At 45.6% G+C, this 6,687-nt stretch overlaps 1 non-coding gene across 1 annotated transcript; it reads left to right on the top strand.

Moving 5' to 3' along the window:
* Positions 1-5,711: 5,711 nt before the first annotated feature.
* Positions 5,712-5,797, top strand: TRNAR-UCU (transfer RNA arginine (anticodon UCU)). Its single transcript is given in 2 exon segments — positions 5,712-5,748; positions 5,762-5,797. It is a non-coding gene; the product is annotated as a tRNA-Arg (tRNA).
* Positions 5,798-6,687: the final 890 nt, after the last annotated feature.

Here is a 6,687-nt window from a genome sequence, read left to right as displayed (position 1 = left end):
GTTAGCGCTCTTGCCTTGCAGCGCTGGGTCCCTGGTTCAAATCCCAGCCAGGTAAACATCTGCAAGGAGTTTGTATGTTCTCCCCGTGTCTGTGTGGGTTTCCTCCGGGCACTCTGGTTTCCTCCAACACCCCAAAACATACAGAGAAGTTATTTGGCTTCCTCCTAAATTGGGCCTAGACTACAATACATATATACTACACGATCGATGCATAGACATAGGACTATGGTAGGGATTAGATTGTGAGCTTCTCTGAGGGACAGTTAGTGACAAGACTATATACTCTGTACAGCGCTGTGGAAGATGTCAGCGCTATATAAATACTAAATAATAATAATGCTACTGTAAAGGCTTCTGCAGGCAGTGGATGCACCTGCACAGCCCACGTGCTTGGTACTAGTGCTTGACAGGCACCCCCTCCCTCTCTGCCCCCAGAGTCTCACATCTGAGCGTGGCCGCAGCCAGGCTCAAGTGTAACAAGTTGTGGTCCTCTGCTGCCAGGTTACTTCACCACTTGACACGCGTGGTGCTACAACCGTTGCCATATGGCTGTATTTACATTGAAAGGCATGAGACTAGCAGAGACGGAACTAGACTACAGGTTATCAACCTGTTCTAGTCATATGGTGGAGGGCTGGTGGTGCCAACAGAGCACCACAAGAGTGCTGGATAGTGGGGAGAATCCAGCCACTATTGTAAATTATCGGGTAATTTACTGATATTCTACCATCACCCTCTGTACTTCACACTATGCAATGTGACTATACAAACATCCATGTACTATAAACACCAATAAGTTTCAGGTAGTGTCTTATACTACATAAAAGTAGTAAGATTGGAGATTGATTGTACAGTCAGACGGCATACAGTGTGGCCATCCTTTACTCTCAAATGAACTCTCCTCTATCTAAGGCCTAATACACACAATGAGATTTTATTGCTGATTTACTGCCAGATCTAGTATGTCCAGCATGACCTTTCTTATTTCCAATCGATTTTCCTTAGACGTGAATGGGAAATCAAATTGGCCATGCAGTGGCGTAGCTAGAAACCTCTGGGCCCCGATGCGGAATCTGGATGTGCCCCCCCCCCCCCTCGCAACACCCGAAGCACACACACATAGCTGTGCATGGCATGGCTATATCAATTCTGCTTTCCAGCAGCATGGCTGCCACGTTCAATTTGCAAACATACGCAGCACCCAGAGGAAATAGGGCAATTAGTAGCAAGATGCCAGTCTGAAGGAAAATAATAGTTATGTGCGCAGCATTCACCAGAAAATAATCACAGTATATGTAGCCACGCATGGGAGCCCCCAGTATAGGTTAGCCAGGGATGGGTGCCCTTGGAGGATGTAGCAGTAGGTGAGCGTGGGCACAGAGCAGTTACAAATCACCTTCCGGCATGCACACTGCATCCATCTTCTCCCTCCTAGGCATCCATTGCATTTGTAACAGGCCCCCGTGAGGTCATACCTGCATGTCATCACAGTGGCCACGCGTGTGTGGATCCCGGAAGGTAATATGTAACTGCTCTGTGTCCACGGTCACCCACCTCTACACCTCGGTCAGTCGCCTACTCCGGCTACCTCTACAAATGGCCATGGGGAGAAAACCACTCAGCCAATCGACCTAAGTGATCCACCAGTTTGACAAGCAGCGGATGAATCTTGCCCGAGTCGTCCAATAACGACTGCCTGTGCTGGGAATCCAGCATTTGCACATTATTATTATTTATTTATTTATTTAGCGCCTACATCTGCTGCAGCACTGTACAGAGTATATTGTCTTGTCACTAACTGTCCATCAGAGGAGCTCACAATCTAGTCCCTACCATAGTCATATGTCTATGTATGTATCATGTAGTGTGTGTATCGTACTGTAGGGTCAATTTAGGGGGAAGCCATATAAATTATCTGTATGTTTTTGGAATGGGTGAGGAAACCACAGTGCCCGGAGGAAAACCAAGTCGATACAGGGAGAACATACAAACTCCTTTCAGATGTTGACCTGGCTGGGATTTGAACCTGGCACCCAGCGCTACAAGGCGAGAGCGCTAACCACGACGCCACCATGCTGCCCATGTCAGCCCCTGATGTGCAAATGTTGCATTCCCGGCACAAGCAGTCCTTATTGGACAACTCGTCAACATTCATCAAGCTTGTGGACAGAGCTTTACAGTATAGCAACATATTCAACCACACTGCTAGCAAAGGTGTGTTCAAACATGGGCATGAAATAACAGCAATTGAATATTTGAAATTTTTACATTATTATAATTAATTATTATTTACTGATATTCTACCATCACCCTCTGTACTTCACACTATGCAATGTGACTATACAATCTTACAAACATCCATGTACTATAAACACCAATAAGTTTCAGGTAGTGTCTTATACTACATAAAAGTAGTAAGATTGGAGATTGATTGTACAGTCAGACGGCATACAGTGTGGCCATCCTTTACTCTCAAATGAACTCTCCTCTATCTAAAGCCTAATACACACAATGAGATTTTATTGCTGATTTACTGCCAGATCTAGTATGTCCAGCATGACCTTTCTTATTTCCAATCGATTTTCCTTGGACGTGAATGGGAAATCAAATTGGCCATGCAGTGGCGTAGCTAGAAACCTCTGGGCCCCGATGCGGAATCTGGATGTGGCCCCCCCCCCTCCCGGCAACAACATCACCCCCCTCGCAACACCCGAAGCACACACACATAGCTGTGCATGGCATGGCTATATCAATTCCGCTTTCCAGCAGCATGGCTGCCACGTTCAATTTGCAAACATACGCAGCACCCAGAGGAAATAGGGCAATTGGTAGCAAGATGCCAGTCTGAAGGAAAATAATAGTTATGTGCGCAGCATTCACCAGAAAATAATCACAATGTGGGGGCAGTCACCAGAAAATAATTGTTATGTGGGGACAGTCACCAGAAAATAATAGTTATGTTGGGGCAGTCACCAGAAAATAAACCTGTACAAATAAAAAAAATTCACTCACCTGGCCAGCCTCTGACGTGAGCTCCCTGACGTGCAACCAGCCTACCTCGTGCAGCTCCTCCAGCGACGATCCTGCAGCGGAGCAGCCAGTTTCTCCCTCACTGACAGGCAGAGTGCAGGGCTACGGGAAGATGGCGCCCGAAGCCCTGTACTGGAGACACAAATAGTCTCTAGTGCAGGGCTTCGGCAGCCATCTTGCCGTAGCCCTGCTCTGCCTCCGGGAGCCAGTCCCCGCAGTGCGCTGCAGGGATTTCAACACCTGGGGGTCCAGGCCCCCGGGCCCCTCCCCTGCCTCTTTAGGATGCGGGCCCGGTCGCCACCGCGGGCCCTATGCCCATGCGGCCATGCTGGAAATAGTTGATCTGGCAGCACATCTGCCGGAAAATCTCATTGTGTGTATTCGGTATTAGCCTAAAGCCCAATCTACAAGATATAATTATTTATTCGATTATGATTCTATTTACGATCCGATTAGATCCGACATGTCAGATCGGGATTCGATTGTTTTGCAATGGCAAATCAAATTGAATAGAATCCAGAATGGACATGTCGGATTTAATCGGATCGTAAATAGAATCGTAATTGAATAAAGAATCGTATTGTGCTGATTGGGGTTAATACGAACCGAACACACTACAGCCCGGAGTACGAACTACAATGTAGCCTACCTCTGCTGCACTACTTCTCCCAGCAAGTTGCTATAGATCCGCACATCCACTGCAGCAGAAGCATGATTATTCAATTCTACCATTCCCCATATGCTCTCTCCCGCACACCTCTGGCATTTATAGCCAGAAAAGTGTTGGTGATGCTATAGATAACAATGTAAAGGCACACGCACACCAGTAAATTCAGGAGGTGCCTGATAAAGTAGCACTGCAAGATCTAATGAATAGCCTCCATTTTCAGGCTCAGGTTCCCACTATCTTTTGACCTAACATCTCCGGCACATCGATTGTAGTCGAACATAGATTAATGGTCCATACCATTATAATAAATCATATTGGGTGGCAATCTATACTTGCATGGGCACCTCTATACAGAACACATCACATAACTGGATGCAACAACAGTTACAATTCCCTCCTAGCTCTGCTGAGATGGACCGGTTCTGAAAAGACCTGCTGCCACCATTACAAAAATTAAAAATAAGCAGAACAAAAAAAAAAAAAGTCATTATGTCACTGCAGAGTAATCTGGATTGTATTAAAAAAAAAAAGTTTTATAAGTGAAAGTAGGTTTGTTAAACAGGATTAGGCCACATACACACATCAGACCATAATCTTTGGAAAATGAAAGATCACAGACCAATTTTACCCCCTTCCATGTAGTATGAGAGCCATACCTAACAGTCTATTCTATGGAGCTGAACTCCCCATCAGACAGAAATCTTTGCAAGATGCTGCACACAAAGATGCTGTACACATTCAAAAGATCAGTATCTGCAAAAGATCTGTTCCTGCAAAAGATCCGTTCCTGCAAAATGCATTCATAGTCTATGATATCTGCAGATCAACATACACACCTTGTTTAACAGACATTCATCTGCAATCAGATCCACCAGGATGTATTTTCAGATCTGCAGATGATTGTCTAATCTGCAGATGAATGTCAGTTAAACAAGGTGTGTATGATTATGTGCAGATCTCATAGACTATGAATGCAATTTGCAGGAACGGATCTTTGGCAGGAACAGATCTTTTGCAGATACTGATCTTTTGTGTCTGTACAGCATCTGTGTGTGCAGCATCTTGCAAAGATTTTTTTCTGATGGGGAGTTCAGTTCCATAGAAAATACTGTGAAGGTATGGCTCTCATACTACATGAAGGGTGGTAGGATTGGTCTGTGATCTTTCATTTTCCAAAGACTATAGTCTGATGTGTGTATGAGCCTTTAGTCTTACCTTGAATTTATCTGTGTAAATCCAGGAACAGATGTATCTGCAGGTATGTCTGTCTTCTTCCACAGTTTGTGTTCCAATACACTGCTTCTTAAGAACAAGCGACACCCATGCTAACCTAGAAATAAAAAACACATATATAAGTAGATAAATACTACTTCTACTTGCATAACAGATGTATTGTGCTATCCACGTACTGATTCCTGTGAATTGTATAAAGGAAAAGCAGAAAATTCTATTCAAGGCAGTGGCCATCTTGCCAAGCTAATGCTGACATCATATCCTCCCTGACTTTTGTTTTCCCCCCTCCCTTCTCTTGCTCATTGTGTATTCATTAGCTGTCCTCCTCCCAGAGTCTTCAGACACTCCCACTGAGGTGTATACTAGGAACTACACTTTCTCATCCTCCAATCACTGATTCACCTTAGTCTTGCTTGTAAACACAAGTGAGCAGAGGTGTTTCAGATAAGAAAGCTAGGCAGGGAAATAAATGGAAGAGGAGGAATATATTATAGATAAAAAGAACTCCCAGCATTCAACTCTTTGGCACTGTTTGGCACTAGGGCCAGTGCTCCTAAAGTATGTGATAACTCCAAACCATTACAGCAGAAAAAGTTTTGCAAGTTTTGAATGCAGGATTAGCATCTTTAGGTGGGGGTGACGACTCCCTGGGGGGAGGGGGGTGGCATTTGAGAGTCCCTTTAAGGAAGGGGACCCCAGATTCCCACCCCCTCCCAAATGGGTAAAAGCAGATATTTTTCATTTGAAGGTGCCTGGCAAAAACAGTCAGTGCAAGCTTGGCTCTGTGGTGCAATGGATAGCGCATTGGACTTCTAGTGAAATGTAGGCATTCAAAGGTTGTGGGTTCGAGTCCCACCAGAGTCGCATTTTAAACTGGAAACCGAAGCCGTGTTACCTAAAAGATGCTGAAAGTGCACCGAAGATGGCCCTCAAAAGTCCATCCCTGGAAACTTGTCTGCTGCAACACAGACTAAGCTCTTCATGGCAAGGCGTAAACAGTTCACCTTCACCAGCACAGTTTGTAACCAGCTCATCAACTAATGACACACAATTAATCAACTAAGAGAATGAAAGCGTGCCAAGTCTTGCCTTCCATAACCAACAAACTTGGTTTTCACTAGTGTTGGGCGAACAGTGTTCGGGTTCTGCAGAACATCACCCTGTTCGGGTGATGTTCGAGTTCGGCCGAACACCTGACGGTGCTTGGCCAAACCGTTCGGCCACATGGCCGAACTAAGAGCGCATGGCCGAACGTTCGGCTAGCGCTCTGATTGGCCGAACGGTCACGTGGTTCGGGTAAATAAATACCCGAACCACGTCATATCTCCGCCATTTGTCTGTGGGTTTAGCTTTGGGTAGGCAGGCAGGGTAGTTCGCTCTCCAGCCACGCTAGCCAGGGTCCCCCCCAGTCATTGTGTGTCGCTGCTGGGAACAGTAGTACACCGCTCGCTCAGCCACACTATATATAGCATTGTTTACTGCCACTGTGTACCTCGCTCAGCCACGCTATATATAGCATTGTGTTTTCTGACACTCTGTGTACACGGCTCAGCCTGACTATATAGCATTGTGTGTACTGCCACTGTGCACCTCGCTCAGCCACGCTATATATAGCATTGTGTTTTCTGACACTCTGTGTACACGGCTTAGCCTGACTATATAGCATTGTGTGTACTGCCACTGTGTACCTCGCTCAGCCACGTTATATATAGCATTGTGTTTACTGCCACTCTGTGTACACGGCTCAGCCAGAC

This window comes from Hyperolius riggenbachi, chromosome 8 (genome assembly GCF_040937935.1).
Source record: "Hyperolius riggenbachi isolate aHypRig1 chromosome 8, aHypRig1.pri, whole genome shotgun sequence".
Classification (NCBI taxonomy): domain Eukaryota; kingdom Metazoa; phylum Chordata; class Amphibia; order Anura; family Hyperoliidae; genus Hyperolius; species Hyperolius riggenbachi.
Note: the sequence above shows the minus strand (reverse complement) of the source record. Positions and strands in the feature narration are given on the sequence as shown.